The following is an 18,470-nucleotide window of genomic DNA, read 5'->3' as shown; positions in this document are numbered from 1 at the left end:
AAGGAGCCACCAGCTCAGCGGGGCTCCTCTGGCACTAGCGGTCCTACCACGTGTCTAGCGACCCTACTGTGTGCCCGCGAGCTGCAGCCCGCGAGCCCGCTGCCGGTTGGGCACACGCAGCCCGCGCGCTAACCGGCGCCCGCACCACGGCGTGGAGTTCCCCGTCCGGCCTGCGGTGGGCGCGCGCCCCGCGAACCCGAGCCCCGGCCGTGCGTGCGGCCGCCCAGCCAAGCCGGGTGCCCCGCGGCCTCGGCGCCCGCACGCCTCCCCGAGCCTCCGGCACGCGGCCTGCAGAGGTCGGTGCGGCCTGTGCGCGCCGGGACCAGCGGCGGAGCGGGGGAGGGAGAAGGGAGGCGAGACCGGAGGAGTCGGAGACGCCACAGCCGCGGCGCGCACAGCCACTGGCGGGAGGCAGGCGGCGGCGGCGGCGCGGACCCCTCCCCCGGCGGCCGCAGCGCCGTCTCCCCCCGCCCCCGCCCCGAGGCTGCGGAGCGGGCCGGCGGCACAGGCAGCCGACAGCGGCTGGCCCTGGCCGCCCCGCGCGCCGCCGTGGCCGGCCGGGGATCCCCTGCGAACCGGGAGGAGCCGCCGCCGCCGCCGCGCCAGACAGGCTGCGAGTCCCTGGGAAAGCGAGAGGGGGCGGGGAGCGCGGGGGACGCCGGCGTAAAGTCCCGGCTCTTAAAGAGACCCGGGCGCCGCGCCGCGCTCCCCACCAGCCCTCTGCGCGCGCCCCGCCGCGGCAGCCCCGCAGCCCGCGCCCCTCCCCGGGCCCGCAGCGCCGTGGCTGGTTGAGCGGCACTGCGGACGTCCCCGCCTCCGCTCCGCAGGGGCGGCCGCAGGTGAGTGTGGCCCTGAGGAGGCTGCTGTGGTCGTGGCGTCTGGCCCCAGTGCAGCGCTGCGCTCGGGCGGGAGGCGGTGCCGAGGGGGGCGGGGGACGCTGGGACCGGGCGCTTCGGGAACGGGACGTCGTGAGCCGGCGGGGCCGGAGGGAGCGGCCGTGCCGGCGCGTCCCCCGGAGACGAGTGTGCGAGGTCTGTGAGGCCGTGTCGCGGGTGGGCTCGCGGGTGGCACGGCGACGGCCCGGACGCTCGCCCGGGGGCGGGTGTGCTCTGCTGGGGAGCCTGGCCGACCCCGACTGCGTCCGCTCTCTATTTCCCGGTGCCGCGGGGTGCGAGGTGTCCCGCGGTTGCAGGGCTTAATGCTGCACCGCGGGGAGGCCGGGATGGGCGCGGGGTGGCTGCCGCCCGGACTGTCTCGGCTCTCTTAGGCCTCTGGGCGAACCGCGCAGCGGGGCGACTGGAGGTCAGCGGGAAGCGGGAAGATTGGGCAGGACCTTGCGGGGAGTTTGCAGGAAGGACGGGGGCGGGAACGGGCCATACCCCGCGCCCCGCAGCTCGCGTCCCCGCACTCCGTGCTCCCGCACCCCTGGGCCCCTCGGGCCCTCCTCACCCGGTGTCTTCCCGGGTCGCGGTGCCGCCCGGAGCTCCCGGCAAGGGCTGGAAGTCGATTGTCTCGGCGGCTGCTGTGACACTTAGGCTGGGTCTCCGAGCTCGGCAGGAAGCAGGCGTGTGTCGAATTTCTCTTTGACCCTCACCGTGGAATAAACAGGAAGCGAGGAGCACCCAGCCTGGGTCCGCGCTTGCCTTTGCGGAGGGGTCTGCCCTGCACGGCCGGTGGGGAGCGGGCTTCCCCTGGACCCCTGCCGGTGCGCGGACCCGCGTGGAGCTGGGGCGCACCCTGTGAGTGCGCTGGTGGAGGCAGTGGGCTCTGTTTAGACTAATTCCCCATAGTGGCGGAGGGTGCATCTGCTGGTTTTAAAACTTTTTTGAATTGGAAAAGGAGGAGGCAGAGGTTTTCAGGACGACAGGGACGCGTGGTGGGTGGGCGGGACCCAGAGAAGGCGCATCTGTGAGCGCCCGGTTCGGGCCACCTGCTGGGGCACCGCGTGGCGGGTCAGGACAGCGTGAAACTGTTTAAAGCAAGAGGGGCTTCCTAGATCCTACCCAGGCAGAGCAGTGACTGCTGAGTGGCAGTGACCACGTAAACTAGTGCAATTGTTCCTTTCCCTAGAGAATCTGTTAATTAGCTAGACATGGATAATTCCCATTTGCTTCTGTTCTTTTTCTCTGTGTTCTGTCTAGTCCCTTCTCTCTCTATTCTTTCTGATTATTTTTTCATCTTCCTGTCCCTTCTCCCCTCACTTATGGTTCGATGCTGCTTTCTAAATGTGCATTACAACTGTGATAAATACTTATTGATAACCTACTAAGTGCTGGGCACTGGGGGTGTGAGGTGAGAAATAAGCTATACAGAATGTTGATTCCAGGAGCTCCTATTCCTACGTTATGTGCAGGAGAGGTGGCTGGAGAGCAGTGTAGGTGCTTAAAAATAGGATCCTGTGGCTGGCATGAGGTCAGTGCCTTCCCTCAGGGCCAGTGCTGGGAAACTTCCCTTTGCAAATGGCCCTTTCCGCTAGTTTGGCTGGCCAGGAGCAGTACCCTCCTGCCTGTCTGTCCTGGAGCTTCAGGACCGAGTATTGAATGACAGGGAAGGTTCTGCAGAGTCTGCACAGAGAAACTGCCGTTGCATCAAGTCGTGTCTGCATTTTGTATGTGAAGATTTAGTCTTTTCTAGTATTTATACTGAGTTTACCGTCATCTGTAAATCTGCCTTTGTACTCTGTAAAGTGCTCTTGGAATATAGTCTTTGTGTTCAGTAGAGGAACATAGTGTCAAGTTTGAGTCATTGCGGAGACAAATGAGTAGATTTGAATATATTATCCATGTACGTTCATTGGATTATAATGTTTGATTTCCTGCCAACCCTTGAAGTGTCATTTGATGGCCCTTACAAAGCAGTGCTTTCTAAAACATGGGGGTCAATTCCTCATGGTCTTTGAGAACTTAATTCTTTTAAGAGCTTCACTTTCTGCTGACATTGAACACTGTTAGGACTTAGGGCTGAGACTGTAAATGCCAGTAAGGGATTGTAGCTACCTTCCTGCCTTGTTTTAAAAGACATAATTTCTTAAACTTCTGCTGTTATCCTTAGAAGAATTTGCTGTCATTGGCCATGGTTCTAGTTCATTTAGGTTTGTATTTACATGGAGTAGACTCTTCCTAGCAGGTTTTTGGGCTGTCTCTTAAATCCTCTTGGGGACTCAGTTGCATGACCACAGTCCTGCAGTGGAACCCAGCCAGTGCCAGCTGCTTATTGAGGGATTTTGTGCCAGTTTGTTGGTGCATGATTTGAGATTCAACAGCCTCCCCTCCCCCCACCCCCTGATTATATACATACATAGACAAATATTTATTTTCCCCCAACTGCTGACAGTGTTCTAAGAATAGTTTTCTTGCCTGGCATGCTGAGAGCAAGGGCCTGTCTGCAGAGGTGTTTACAATTTGGAGCTGTGCTGTAGTCTTGGTTGACTTGGTAGCTTGGCAGAGCAGCCTTGCAGCTCATGGGACACTGTTTTATCTGGACTGCTGGAGGGGTACTTCCCAGCCCGACAGGGGAGGAGAGAGAGGGGAGTGACTTTTGCTCCCTGTGTGTAGTTTCTGGCTAGCCACCAAATAGAGACTCCTGAGCTCTGGATCCCTTTGCATTTACCTGGCAGAAAGTCACCTTGTGGTGGTGTGCAGAGGCAACTGCTCTGTGTCCTCATGTAAAACCAAAGCCACCTCTGAGCTCTGGGCAGGAATACTCGCAGTTGTCACCTGGTCAGATTGTTCTGATAGCCCTTGCCATGTTTCTTCTCCTTCTGAATCTAGGCTGATCGAGTCTCTGTGATGTGTCTGTTCTTTTGGGTGAGAGTTAATAGAGAGTTAATAGAGTTAAAAGAGCATACCATTTTAACCTGGAACATTTTTAGAAATACTTGACATAACTTGTATAGGCACATAGATACTAAATGTGAATAGTGGCGAAGTTGCTGGGGGTGGTAGTGGTCTTAAATTGTTTCTCCTTTCTCTGTTTTCTTCCTCCCTCCTTCCCTCTGTTTCTTCCTTTTTTAGGTCTCAGAAAAATCTCCTGGAAGCCGTTATTTTCTGATGTCAGAGTGACTTTCTGCCTCATAGCTGTGTCAGTCTAGAATGACCTCTTGACCTATATCAGGGATATGTGTGAAGGTGAATCTTAAGTTTTAAAATAGGAATGCAAATGTTCTGCCTAGTATTTGAAAATTTAGGCCACAAGATCTGCCACTTTTTGGGATTTGTGTGTGTGTGTTTGTTGTTAGCAACTAAAGGAAACAAGCGAGCACCTGTACTACTAATCACTATAGAAATACTGGGTTCAAATGAACAATTAAGATCGTTTTTTCCTCTATCATAGGAATACTTGAAAATAATGTCTGTGTTGTCACATATCCATGTGATTTAGGTATGGATTGCTTTTCTTTGAATTCCCACTAAAAATGGTGCTTTGGCCTTTTAAGCTGTTTCTGTGAGGACTTTTCTTTCCACCAAGCTTGTTTTCCAGATAGGTCTTGGAAATTACCAAGAACATAGCTATAATTTCTCCCTTGATTGGCAGCTGAGAGCTTTCCCGGACAAAAATAAGGCTGCACTGTGCCAAATGGTTGACTTTTCTAGAATAAAACCTCTAACGGGTATGCAGAAAGTCCTCCGGTTAATATATTGGCATTCCCAGAACCCACTAAAACTCCGGCAACCTGCCAGACTCCACTTAATGAGGGTGCAGAATGTCTGGCTCAAATCCCCAGGAGTGGTGGGGGTTGGGGGCTGGATGTCCACACCCTTTATTCATTTTTAATAACTGTACTTTTGTTTGCAGATTTTGCTCAGATTTTGCCCCTCTCACAACTGACTCCCACATCATCACCCCTTCTCAATCAATTTATTTAGTCATTTTTTTGGCACTGGAAAAATGTTAAGACTTTCAAGGTTAAGAATCCTGCTGAGGGATCATTTCTGTTTGCATCTTTTGTTGTTGTTTTTCTTTCTTTTCCTTCCTTTTTTTTTTTTTGGAACAGGAAGACAGAAAAGGAACAGAAAAGATGAAAATTTTCTTTCTTTTTTTTGATGCTTTATTGTGGAGAAAGAGAAGTATTTACGAAACTTTAAGTTTGTCAGACAGTTTATATGACAGTGCAAGTTGTTGCTTGCCAAGCTCCAGACAGATTGTTAATGTTACATGACAGGGATAAATAAATGACCACTGTCTGCAACACGCTTGCCCTGCAGAGGCCCTGCAGCCCTGGGCTGCTGCGCTCACGCCCCGTGTATGTGCCGCTGCCTGGAGGGCCCCGCCCACTGCCTAGAGCGCTGGGGCTTGGTTCGGAAATGAAAAGGGTGTGGCTCTCACTTTTATTTTTGGCTGTGCTGCAGGGCAGTAGAATCCACGCAGCAAGTCTGGGTCCTCTGTTTTGCTAGCTGGCTCCTCCCCTGCCCATTGCCCTCTTGTCCGCACCCACATTCCTGCTCCCCACCAGGGCATCCTCTTCCCAGGAGACCTAAACTCTGTTCTTAGGTGCTCTGAGCCTAGGTGTCTCAAAGCCCAGCAGCTTCCAGCTGTTTACAGTTGTGCTCTTTCTGCAGGTGCAGACACTGGGAACAAACCGTGTGCCATAGATAATTGTGTGCTGCCAGGGAGGGGCTGGGCGGCACTCCCTGGGCATAGTGTACTTTTATCGTGGGCAGTTTGGAGACTCAGCTGGCAGAGTGACAGGTGTAATGAACTTAATGGTCCTGCTGTAGTTGTTAGTGGACACACTGCTCCTGTTACAAAGCCACCTCATATGCAGGGCCCTTGCCAAACGGTTTGCTCTTATCTTTGCAGATAGCACTGGGCCTCGACATCCCAAGTGTAGGTGACATGTCTGTGCCCTCATCTGCATGTTCCTGAACAGACCTAGAATTTCTCTTCAAAGTAAGATCTCTTCCATCCCCCGGCTGGTGCTCCTCCATGTCAGGTGTGGCAGGCCCCTCTGTATAGGTGTGCCGGATGTCTTGACTCTGGCTTTGCAGAATGGCAGGCTTCCTGCCCTGCCTGGCGGGTTCCTGTGCCTGGCCGGCCACTATTCTCCAAACTGGGCTGGGCTGGAGGAGGCAGAGCCAGGCATTGTTCTTACAATACCCGCAACCTGTGCACAGAGGTGGGATGGGAATTTCCATAGTAAAATCTTACTACGGCCAAAGGCCAGAGCTGGAGGGCCTAAGCGGGGTCCAGGGCTGCTTTCTGAAGGGCCCTGGACCTCTGGGCAGACCTACCTCAACCTGCGTTTACTGTGTGCCAGGCTGTTCTAGTGCTATGTGTATTACCTGATTTAACCCTCGCAGCAGCCCCACGACACAGGCACAGCTGCCATCCATGGTACAGACAAGATAAAAGTCAAGATGCTGCCCAGAGGCATGCGACTTGTTGATGAAGGGTGACGCCCAGCCAGGGCAGTCTGGCTCCAGGGAGCCACATGAGGCAGGGCCCTGTCAGAAATTCTTCCCCAGCTGGGTGGAGGAAGCCAGTGACATTACTCTTCCTGTCTCTGTGCAGTCCTGCTTTGGATTGAATGTCCCCTCCAAAAAAAAAAAAAACAAAAACTCATTGAAGCTTAAGTTGTGTCCTCCAAAGTTCCAGGTATTGGAAACTTGGCCCCCATTCTGACAGTGTTGAGAGGGTGGGAAATCCTATTATGGTAATTGAAAGGTGGGGCCTTGCAGAAGTGATTAGATTGTAGGATTGTGCAGTAGTGAATGGAGTAATAGTGGTGGTCGGGGTGTGGTTCTGAGGGCTTTAAAAGGAGAGCACATGAGAGTCTCTCTCTCTGTGCTGCCATCCTTGCCATGTGTCACCCTGCATTGCTAGAGTCACCTCACTAGATGTGTTCCCTGGACTGTGGACTTCCCAGCTTCCAAAATTGTAAGCAATAAATTTCATTTTCTTATATATCACCCAGTTCCGGATATTTTTGTTATAAGCAACAGAAATGGATTAGTATCAGTCACAGTGGGGCTCTGCACCAGCAGGCTCAGGTGGCTACGTGGCCACCTCCCCAGGGCTTGTTCTTACGTGTCACCTCTGCTCTCCGCCTGTCTTGACTGTGGCAAGGGCCTCAGTTTTGAGAACTGCACCTTCATCAAAGTTGGCTTTGTCCACGCTGTGCCTGGAGTTCCTTGAAAGAAAAGTAAGGCAGGAGTCAGCAGGAGTGCCTGTCGTTTCTGCTGCATCCACCTCCCCCTGCGCTGCTGGGTGTCTCTGCTGGAGCAGGATGGCCCTTTTCCCGGGATGTGCCGAGGTGGGTGGAGGGAGGCGCAGCCATCTGTGGGGCTGAGGGGAGGCTGGGAAGACCCCTCTTCAGTTGTCTGTCCACTCAGAAGGAGCCCCTCCAGGACATGGGGCCGCTGCAGGACGTGGGCCCCTGCAAGGCATGGAGCCCTACAGGACATGGAGCCCTGCAAGATGTGGGGCCCTGCAGGACGTGGGCCCCTGCAAGATGTGGAGCCCTGCAGGACATAGAGCCCTGCAAGATGTGGGGACCCTGCAGGACATGGGGCCCCTGCAGGACGTGGGCCCCTGCAAGACGTGGGACCCTGCAGGACATGGAGCCCTGCAAGACATGGGGCCCTGCAGGACATGGACCCTGCAAGATGTGGGGACCCTGCAGGACGTGGGGCCCCTGTAGGATGTGGGCTCCTCCAGGATGTGGAGTGCCACACTGAGTTTCCCTTTGACTCTCACATTTGGAAAAAAATGGAAAGTAAAATCTTTTTTTAAAAGTTTTTCTGTTTTGCTCCATGGAAGCAGAGATTAGTCGACCATGCATATCGCCGTGTTCTTCCTGTAGAATACTGTCCATCTTGGACCTTCTAAATGTTCAAGATTATGGGACCTAAAGTGAGTTCCCAAGTGACGTGTATGTAATTGAGCCTGATGGGACAGACCCTCAGCCCTTGTCAGCCTTTCCAGGACAACGGGCAGGAGAGGGAGCCATGGCAGTGCCGAGCTTGCTCTCAGGAGGGCTTCCCAGGGCCTGCGGCACCCCGGCTCACAGATGCAGCGTGCTGAGCAGTGCCGGCAGGTGGCGGCCACACCAGTGCTCTGGCTGGCAGGGCCCCTCGCATCTCCTGGGGAGAGCACCCCGTCGTGGCCTGGGGTTCCCATTTCCTCCACCAGGCCGTGGCTGGGTGAAGGCAGCTCTGTGGGAGTGGTGTATGTCGACATCGCTGTGTGGGGTGCAGGAGTGTGTCCTCAGGGCACACTCGCGTGTGTTGCTGGCTGGAGCATGTGGGCCTGGCAGACCCTCTGATTAGACCTTGCCATTCGCTGGCTCCTGCAGCACGATGATGGAAGCCTTTTCTAGCAGGGACAGAGAGCCTTTTGGATACAGCATGTACAGGATCTCAAGGGTCTCAAGGGTAATGTTGATAATTGGTTGGCTTGGTTGGATGTTTGTTTTTCTCTTACTTTAGCTGTTGAGATAAATCTTGCATCCTTAAAACTCTTAGCTTTCATCCTATTGGTGTTTAAATATGAGATTCAAAATTTTTTTCTAACATAGAGGTGCTGGGATTAAAAAAATTCTTTCATCTGTAGAGTAATATAAAAAATAATAAGCAAATATTGTATATTATAAGTCACAACTAGCTATATGTAGTAAATTTAGTCCAGAAAAGTCATGACACTTGTTTTCTGATGAATAGAGTGGAATGTTAAATGGAGATGGGGCATTTGTTATTTAGTGGAACTCTTGGTGCATTGCTCTGTAACGTGAATCTCACCCTCTGACTGTCATAACATCATTTATATATTGGATTTTAAAAACTGGGGTACATTTATGTGCCCAAGTGAATGGCTCTGGTTCTGCCATCTGCATGGAGGAGGCTGTCCCAATTCAACCCTCTGAGGAAGCAACATCGGCCCTGAAACCCAGGCCCCAGTGTCAGCCACCATGGTGACTTGCTGTCCACGGTGTGTTTGGAAGGATTTGAGGAGTTGTGTTGTCTCCTGGCTCCCCATGGCATTTTGCCATGTGGGGACTGCTTTGGTCTGCCACTCCTAGCTCCTGTCCTGCTGGGCCCTGGAGGCTGCTGCATATAGGCTTGGGAAGGTCACTCCTTCTCTGTGCCTCAGTTTGCACTTCTCTGAAGTAACTGTTTGCCCACCTCTTCCGTCTTGAGAGGATTGAGTAAGATAATGCGTATGCAAACCAGTCGGGAGAGGGCCTACTGCAGCAATGCTCAAGGAAAGGCGGCTATTAAGTACGTAAGTAATCCTGCAGCACCTCCCAGTACTGGCCTGGTCAACCTGCTTCCTGCCCTGTGGGGACTTAGACACTACGGGGAAGACAGACTGTGTGAACAGGAAGCAACTAGCAAGTGAGAGCAGGCTTGTGATCACATCTCAGATTACGCAGCTGTTCAGGGAAGGCTTTAATACGGGGAGAGTGAGGCCACCGGGCCCAGAGGATGGCACCTCGGAGGCCTCCCATCCCTCCTCCTCCTCCCCTTTCTTCTTCTGCATACTTGTGTAGAGCACTTAAGATGTCCACGCGCTAGACACTGAGGGTATGAAGATAAAAGACACAGCTCTGTCCCCAGACTGGTGGGAGATAGACATGCACGTGGTTGTCACACAGGGTTGATGTTGCCACATGAGAGATGTGTAAAAGGGGAGGAGGTAGAGGGAGATCTCAGCCTACTTTGGTCAATCACAGGAGACTTCAGGGAGGAGGCCAAATGCTGTGATCTGAATGTTTGTGTCCCCCCCAAAATTCATAAATTGGAACTTAATCCCCAGTGTGATAGTGTTAAGAGGTGGGGCCTTTAGGAAGTCATTAGGCCATGAGGGCTCTGCTTTCATGAATGGGTTAGTGCTCTTGTAAAAGAGGCCTGAGGGAACTCATCCACCCCTTCTACCATGTGAGGGTACATCAAAGGCACCATCAAGAGGGTGGGCCTTCACCAGACTCAGAATCTGCTGGTGCCTTGATCTTAGACTTCCCAGCCTCCAGAACTGTGAGCAATAAATTTCTGTTGTTTGTAAATTACCCAGTCTCAAATATTTTGCTATAGCACCACCAGAGGACTGAGACACCAACCTTGGGCTGAGACTTAGTAAAAGATGCACAGAAAGGGCATTCCAAGTCAGTGGGTTGCAGAGAGAAAAGACTAGAACTTTTATACTTATTTTTATTTCATTTTTAAAGTCTTTTCCTGAGTTTTGTGCTATTTGAGCACCATGAGGGTGCATTCTGATGCAGTTGTGGGAGGGATTTGATGCACTGGCTTAGGCCATATGAAATGCTAATAGGACTGCTTAATTGACCCAGGGAAATAATCATCAAGAAGTTGAAATTGTTCATGCTCAGAGCAGGGGCACCATTTAGGGCCCATACACATTTATAATAGTGGAAGATTTTAATTTGGTTAAGCTCATTTCAGGTGTTTAGGATGTTGCTGGGGCTGCGGAGATAAGTGAAGGTTCTTTACCTGCCTTGATGAATGTGGGTCTCGGGCAGTTTTAAATTTCAGACACATGTAGGTTCATGCACAAGGCAGGATGCAGGTGAGGTAGGAGGGAACCCAGTGTTGGAAGTGCTGGAGGAAGGGAGGTCTCCCTGGGGAGGGATGGGAGGGTGAGAGGTGTCTGGACAGGTTTTGTGGATGAAACAGCAGTTGCCACAATTCTGAAAGGTGAAGACAGGACGGGGAGGGCTTGCTGGAAGAGTGTGGGGGTAAGGGTGGGTGCGTGGAGCTGTTTGGTGAGCATTGGTCACAGCTGGCACTTGTCATGATGGTCTCTGTGGTTCTGCTGCATCACGGCGTGGGACTGAGATGGCACAAGACTGGTTCTGGTGTGGAGCACTTCTTATCCTTGCTGAAATCTGAATCAACCAGCCAGAAATGGTGAAGAGAGGTCTGTTGTAGATCTGTTTTCATGTCTAATTGTTAGTGGCAGGAACTCTGTCTTGACCATAGTTCTTTCATGATACATATTTGTACACATTTCACAAAATGCTTAAACTTCAGACTCCATGCACTTTGCACCAGGAAGCCAGGAGTATTCGCTATGGGAATAATAATGCCTTTTGTTTGCAAAACAGTTCCACCTTTTATAGCTTTTCATAGGCAACATCGAATTTCATGTTCTTTGGCTTTAAGGAACAAATAATTACTGAAATGTACATAGAAGTATAATTAATGGATTTGTTCTTTCTTCTCTAATGTGGCCGTTAGCTGAATGTGAAATTCATGCTGGAGTTTACTTTAATGTGTGAAAACTAATTGGAAAGCGATGCCCTGTCCTTGTCCCTGCCACACAGCAGGATGTTTGCTGAAGGCCCCTGGGTCCGAGGTGCTGCAACTGGTGGCTGGGCAGCCACCCAGTCGACATAATTTTGAGAGGTTAGGGTAAAGCACTAGAAGTGAGATCTGAAAGTGCAAATAGTTAAATCAAAGGGACTAGAGGGACCCTATGGTGCAGTACTCTCCTGGTGGACTGGGCAGCGCAGTCTGGGGGTGGGGCAGGGGCCTGCTCTCATCCCTTCTCTGTGTTAAAGGAATGTTTGCTGGGGCCTCTCTGTGGGACTTAGGAAAAGATTCGCCCTGTCGCTGTCGCTGGCAGAGGGGCGGGTGCCCCAGAGCAGCCCTTGCCGTCCCCGCCCGTCCTCGAGCCTTTCTCAGCCTGCTTTCGGGCTCCCGTCGTGATGCAGGTGACTTCAGCTGTGTCGCTGGCCGTGTAGCAGAGCGGTCTCATCCCCGTGCTGGCCCCTGGCCCTTTCCCCTCTCTGCTGTTCACTGCGGGCGCTGAGTCGTGGCTGCGCCCCCGGGGAAGCGCTCCCCGCGCCGCCCGCCCCCGCCTGGGACGTGCCACCTCCGGCCGCCCGCCCGAAGACCGCCTCGGGGACCGCGTGCGTGGTGGGGTGGCGGCTTCCAGCGAGCCCGCCCTGTCCCTGGAGCTGACGACAGAGCCCGAGGAGGAGCAGCGTTTCCCAAGAGACCAGCAGCCAGAATTGTCACTAGCGAGGTCGTTCCATAGCGGAGGGGCAGGTGAGCGCTCCCCGGCCTCCTGCGGGAGTGTGTGTGGCGCGTGCAGCTGTGCGCACCCGGAGCGCGGGGCAGCTGCACGAGGACGGGTCGCCCTCTGTTGGAGGCATCATCGCTCAGAGATGGGGACCGGCTGCTGAGAAGGTGCGCGCGCTGAAACGTGTGCTGTGCTTGTGCTTGTGGACTGCCGGGAGAACACGGCAACGTGGCAGGGCCCTTCTGGCGAGCTCTTCAGGCTGGCAGAGGGGACGCCTAGCAGAGCCCAGAAAATAATGGCAGAGCTGCGCTGGAGTGCTGCTGAAGAACTGAGCGCCCTCTTATCTGAAGTAGACTCCATTCGTGACCTATTTGTCACTGTTCCTGGTGCAGTTTTATGACATCCTTCTCTAGGCAATGATTCTCAGGTTTGGTCTCTGCCTTCTAGACGGAGGCTGCCAAACACCTGTCAGCAAGGCGTGGCCCGGCTCAGAGCCTGGGTGAAAGGGGGCCTTTGCCTCATCCAGCAGCGCAGAGTTTCTCAGCCTAGAACTTTACACCCCGCTCCCCAGAGCTTGGAGGCAGCATTCTGTGGTCAGTACTGAAAAGTGGGTTAACACTTACATAGAGGATCTTGCCCCTGACTTCCAAATCCAGGCTCTTGACACCTACTGCCTACCTGCCAGCTCCACGGACAGGCTGCTCCAAGCCAGCAGGTGTAAAAGTTCTCACGCTATTCCCACCTGCCCTGCTGTCCCCTTGATCCCCACCTGTCCCCCTTGGTCCCCACCTACCTCCACTCTCCCCTTGATCCCCACCTGCACCCTCTGTCCCCTGGACACCCCCTTTTCATCACTGGTGTCCCATTTCTGTACGCAGTACCCCGTCCACCCAGTGATCCAGTGATTCAGGCCACACATCCTGTATTCCCCTTTACTTCTGTTTATTTTTTATTAAAAAAAATTTTTTTTATTCGTTGCCCAATCCATCAGCAAAACCTGTTTGTTCTGCCTTTGAAATCTGTCCCTAATCTGATGAATTGTTATCATCCCCACCACTCCTGTCTTCTGTCTTTCTGGAATCTGCAAGGCCCCTGACTGGTCACTCTCTTTTCTCCCTGCTCCCTACAGTCTCCTCTGGACCCAGCAGCAAGCGACCCATGGGACCCCTGGTCCCGTGGACAGTCTGGCTTTGGCACCTGGCACCCTGTGGTTGCCACACACACACACACACACACACAGGGCCTTTGTGGGTGCTCTGCTGGAAACTCTCCTGGATGCCGTGTGTCTGTTCTGTCTTCTCAGGCCTCTGGTCAGGTGTTTCTTCCAGGAGGCCTTCCCTGACCACAGGCCATGCCCAAGCCCTGTGCTGCTTTTCTCTGGCATGTGTTGTAGTCTCCCCCAGCAGAAAGTAAACCCATGAGGACAACACAGTGCCCACAGCCTGACAGCAGCCCGGGTGGCCTTGGGCACGTCTGCAGGGCTCACAGGGCGGGCGAGGCTTGGTGCCAGGCCAGTGGTGTGCTGGGCGGGAGCCAGGTGTGAGTGCAGGGCCGTCTCCCCTGAGCTTGCCATGGGTCAGGCCAGTGCAAACAGGAAGTCCCACTGGAAGGGCTAAAATACAGCTGCAGAAGTGACAGGGGTTAGCGTGGGAACCAGCTGCCCCACAGTCTCCTCCAGGACAGTCACTCCCACCCACTGGGTGTCCACTCACCTGAACTGAATTCTGTTTGTACAGTTTTCCCTACCAGAAGCCAGGAGAAGCAATTGTTTTCCAGACCAACTCTCGCCCTCCCTGTCTTCTCCACCCAAATTAACTTGCTGGTCAAATAAATTATGGATGAATTAGGTATTATTAGTATGTGGAAAACAAATTTATCAAGCTGCAAAAGATCATCAGATTTATTGATTTTGTTAAAACACCTCGTATGGTGTTTTCTCTTTAGACAAGAGATCTCTGTTATAAACCGGTTCTCCTAAGCTGTTTTCCTCTGTTCTTGGGATCAGGAAAAGTTCAAAGTAGAAAAAATTATGACCGGTGCATTTTTTTTTCCATTTTTTCAAAGAAGACTAAGTGTTCAGCAGTTACCTGGAAGTCATCTTCCGGACATCTGCCTGTGCTTTTGTTTTGGTATTCAATATGGCTTCTTGAGTTTAGTTTTCTTGCCTTTTATTTTAAATCCACAGGACTGTGAAAACCAACTACATAGTAGAACAAGGAGAGAAAACCATGGAAAAGACATTTCCAAACAGTGGCGAGTCATACAGCCTTCATTTCTGCATGGTTTTCAGCCTGTGTATAGGAGATCACCGTGGCACTGGCTGTACTTGCCTGTGAGAGGGTCGGCCTGGGACACGGAGAGTCTCCCTCCCACAGAGGACACAGGCCGTCCCGGCAGGGAGGTGCACAGCCGGCCACGCCAGACTCTCAGGCCTGCCTTCGTTACTTTCTGTAATGATCGTGCGTTAGCATTGTCAGAATGAGAAAATTCCAGGTAACTGGATTTATGAAGGGTGTGAAATAAAAAGTGAGTTTCTGATAATCGTGAAAACAGTTTGACATGTGTCTTTCCGAGCATTTGGAGGCGGGGAGTTGCTGGGGGACAGTGGGGTTTGCTGTCTGCAGAGCCACTTGCACTGGCGGCCGCCACTCCGCGAGCCGGGCAGGGCAGTGCTGCGCGGAGCAGAACTTCTCATTAGATGTGGAAACAGTTACACACAGAATCAGCATTGCACCTTTCCCCCCTTAAGCCACTATTTAGCTTTGATCTAGTAACAGGAAGAAATGTTTTTAAGCCCCTTCTGCCCCGATTCCTGCATGCTGTGGCTCTTGCATGTGGCGTGGAGTGCTGTTGCTGTCATGGGGGTCGCTGTCTTTGCTGTTGGAGAGGTGGTGCTTGCTGAACGGGGTGCTTGGTGCTTCCTGACCACAGCTGGGATTAACTTTCTGTGGCAGAAGTGCTGGCGTCTCTCTCAGAGGCGGTGTTTTTCTGTCCCCCTTACTCTGCCCTCAGACCGTGGTCACCTTCCCTTCACGGGCTGGCTTGGGGCTGCTATGGCCCCACCTCAGTTTAGAGAGAAGGTCATAGCCTTCTGTACTGGGGTTGTGGTGGGGCACAATGCCGGCAAGGTAAGGCTGAGTTTCACACTTGATGGAGAAGGAGACAAAGTGATTAGAGGAGCAGCAGGCTTGCTCTTTGCTTGTGGGTCTTAGATTCTCCCCGGACAACTCCCTTGAAGGACTAATGTGGTAGAGATGCTGACTTAGGACTCTGGAAGCCAGCTCTTCAGGATTGGGTGGCCTTCTCAGAAGAGGACCCTGTGCTGGCACGGTGCTGCTGTCATTTTGGGGGTGTGCTCTTAGGTCGGGCTGAGTCCAGTTTCCTCACCTCAAAAATGGGAGTGATGTCACTTGCCTGGCTTGCAGTGTCACTGTGAGCGCCAGGCAAGATGGTGCAGGTGTCTAAGTGCATCACCCTATGGACTGATCCAACAGACATGGCTCTGCAAGCTGCTGTGGATGGGCTGTTAGCACCTAAAGCTTCTGGTTCAGGTGCTTAGTACCATGGAAGGTTACTGTGATGCATGGACCTGGGGATCGTGACTGCCAGCTTGTCAGTTCATTATTGCCTTGGAGACCTAGGTGATAATTTCACTCCTAGCCCCAGGGCCAAGTGGAACTAGGGTGATTCTGCTTAATGGAAAAAGCGTTCGGGAGACTTTCAGGGAACATGGATTCTTGTTTCCAGCTCTGTCTCCAAGTAGCATTGTTCCCTGAACAACTCCAGATCCGTTCCCTGTGCCTGGCACAGGACGCTGTTGGATGACTTCCTTGTACCAGGCATCATGGTCACGCATGACCTGTGGCCTCGCTTTCCCCACCGAGAGCCGCCTTCATGGCATTTCTGGCCAGCACTTTCCGTGTTTCATTTGATCCATTCAGTTCACTTATGGGGCTGGGAAGTGTAAGGATCACTCCCTTTACAGCTGAGGCAACTGAGGCCTAGGGGATTGTAGCAACGGGTCTGAGGTCACTTGTCAGTGAGAGGGAGGGGTAGAGTCTGGTGGTTTCCTGGCCCCCCCCGCCCTGGTTCTTAGGTTCAATGGGTCTGTGTCCCAGGAGTCACGGCAGTCGGGCTGCTCTGAAGGGAAGGGGACGAGGTGTTTCTGTGCCATCCTCACCACCATGCACTTGCTCTGAAAATCACCCAAAGCCCAGGAGCTATTCAAGCTGCAGGCTCTTGTAACAGTGCCCAGAATATCTGCCTTTCAAGTTAGGGGGCCTCAGATCACTGTGCTACCTGAGCGTGGGACAGATCCAGGATTTCTCTTCCCTATTTCCTAGGATAGGAACTGGGGGCAGAATTCTCAGTGACTGGATGTGGTTTGTTGTAAAACACGGTGGAGCCGCTGCTGTCTGGCTCTCCCGTTTATGTCTCACCTCCTCCTGGTAGCTCCTTTGCTCAACTGGAAGGATATTAGAATTGTTCACGCCAAGCAATTTCTTTCTTTTTTAAAAATTATTATTTCTAAAAGTCCTTAGAGTTCTCTTGGTTGGAACTGAAGCTGCCTTTATTTGGGCGGTTAGAGTTCACACAAAAGGAAGACTTTGAACTTTGTAGGCTGAGATTCTGCAGCGAGCCACGTTGTTTCACAGTGAAGGGTGAGCGAGTGACATGCAGAGCTGGGTGGCAGAGTGGTGCAGGGGCACGTGGGCTCTAGTGCCACTGACGTGGGCTCAGACCTCTGCGTGTGTTACTTCTGAAGATCCTGGAGGGACTCAGTGAAGTGATGCCAGGAGGGGCCGCATGCAGCAGTGCTGTGTCAATGGTGACTGCACCTGGGTTCTGAGCGTGGAGTTTTGTGTTTATAAAGCAGACCCCGGGTGAGGGTTACTGAGATGCACCTGACGCTCACCCACAGTGGGCTCTGATCAGAGGAGGCTGGCATAAAGGTCATGCTGTAACCGCCGACTTGGTGATAGAACATGTGTGTCCTGGATGGAGCTTGCTGGCAGGGGACCTAGCGGTGCTGGGGGAGGAGAGGACACTGGAAATGTTAGTGCAGCTAATCCAATGACATTGGCCTCCTGAGCTGGGATTCAGGGAACAAAAGGCACTGAAGGGACCACTCAGAAGTTTAAATAGACTCCCTCTCCCTTTTCACCTACTTCTTGCTTCAAGATTTCAATAGCTCCTAAATGAGCTTGCCTGAAAGGCCATAGCACCCTTTTAAATTCTAATTAGCTAGCGAATTAACTAGTATGAATTTTGATTAGTCAGAATGAATTAACAGGTATTCATGATTGTACAGTCTTAGAGGAAATGAAAACAGTAGTTTTCTAAAGGGGTCTTCGGCCGCCATCTGGCTGGAGAGATGTTAAGTGGTCTCAGAAGGTCTGTGACCCCTTTCACACTCCATTCCCCTTTGAAAGCCTGCACTGGACACAGCTGGGGATGGGACCCAGATGCCCTGGCTGTCCTTGGCGGCCCTGGGCAGAGCGGAGCCCTGAGTTGGCGACGGGCAGGCCTCCAGTCGGGGTGCCCCCTGGTATGCGCTCTGTGGTGGCCTCAGCTGCACGGGCTGCATCAGCTGTGAAGGCACGGAGCCAGAGGCTGCGACTTTAGCTGTCCCTGAGAGGGCCAGCCTTTACCTGGTCCCAGGGACTGCAGCGTTTATGTCTGTAGTGAGTGTTTCTGGGGACATCAGTGGCGTGCTGGCCTGTGCAGCCCTCCCATGCCAGCCATTGGGGGCCCTGCTCCTGTTTGGTCAAGGAAGGGAATTCATAGATATATGAATCTTTCTTTGCCTTAGCCATGCTTCCGACGGCCTTGTACATAGAAACTCATTGTTCAATAGTTAAATAAATAGGCTAGTATCTTAAAAGGCCCAGCCCCTGCCCCATTTCAGTGATGGAGATGGGCATAGGCATGGTCAGGGTACTTTGGTAGGAGTCATGTATTCACTTACAAATGGAACACCCCAGTGTGTCCTCCGTCTTGCATGGGCCAGCTGGCTGAACCCTCAGCTCCCTGGTCTGGCAGGTGCTGGAGCCTGCAGGCCTGTGCCCTCATGTCCCGTGGGCTGGTGGGCAGGGAAACAGAAGCTTTCATGCTGCCCTCCTGCCTGCATGCCATGCCCCTCCCCAGCTCTTCCTCTCCACTCCTGTGACCTTCCTGTGGGTTCTCTGGACTGGGAGCTGCTGCTGCACCTTCCCTGACTATCGAGGTGCTCCAAGACAGTGCCAGCACCTGCCTCTCCAGTGCAACCTCCAAGTTTGGTCGTAGTGTGTGTGTATGTGTATGTGGGCATATGTGCATGTGTGTGCATATATGTGTGTGTGGACGCTGAGCCATCAGGGACTGTCCTGTCCACTTTGATATCCCAAGTACAATGCGGCCTCTGGCACATAGTAGGTCTGCGGTGACTACTGGGTGAGTGGATAAATGAGACAGCAGCTCTGGGGAGATAATGATGGGTTGTGGTCTAGCCT

At 53.0% G+C, this 18,470-nt stretch overlaps 1 protein-coding gene across 1 annotated transcript in view; it reads left to right on the top strand.

The window, feature by feature from the left end:
* The first annotated feature begins 945 nt into the window (after positions 1-945).
* The window catches only part of LDLRAD4 (low density lipoprotein receptor class A domain containing 4), a 421,760-nt gene continuing 404,235 nt past the window's right edge, over positions 946-18,470 (top strand). Inside the window, exon 1 of the mRNA XM_063076831.1 lies at positions 946-1,031. The gene's annotated coding sequence lies outside the window, so the exon portion shown is untranslated. The remainder of the gene's footprint in view (positions 1,032-18,470) is intronic.

The sequence above is a fragment of the Cynocephalus volans genome, chromosome 13, assembly GCF_027409185.1.
Source record: "Cynocephalus volans isolate mCynVol1 chromosome 13, mCynVol1.pri, whole genome shotgun sequence".
In the NCBI taxonomy this organism is placed as follows: Eukaryota; Metazoa; Chordata; class Mammalia; order Dermoptera; family Cynocephalidae; genus Cynocephalus; species Cynocephalus volans.
Note: the sequence above shows the minus strand (reverse complement) of the source record. Positions and strands in the feature narration are given on the sequence as shown.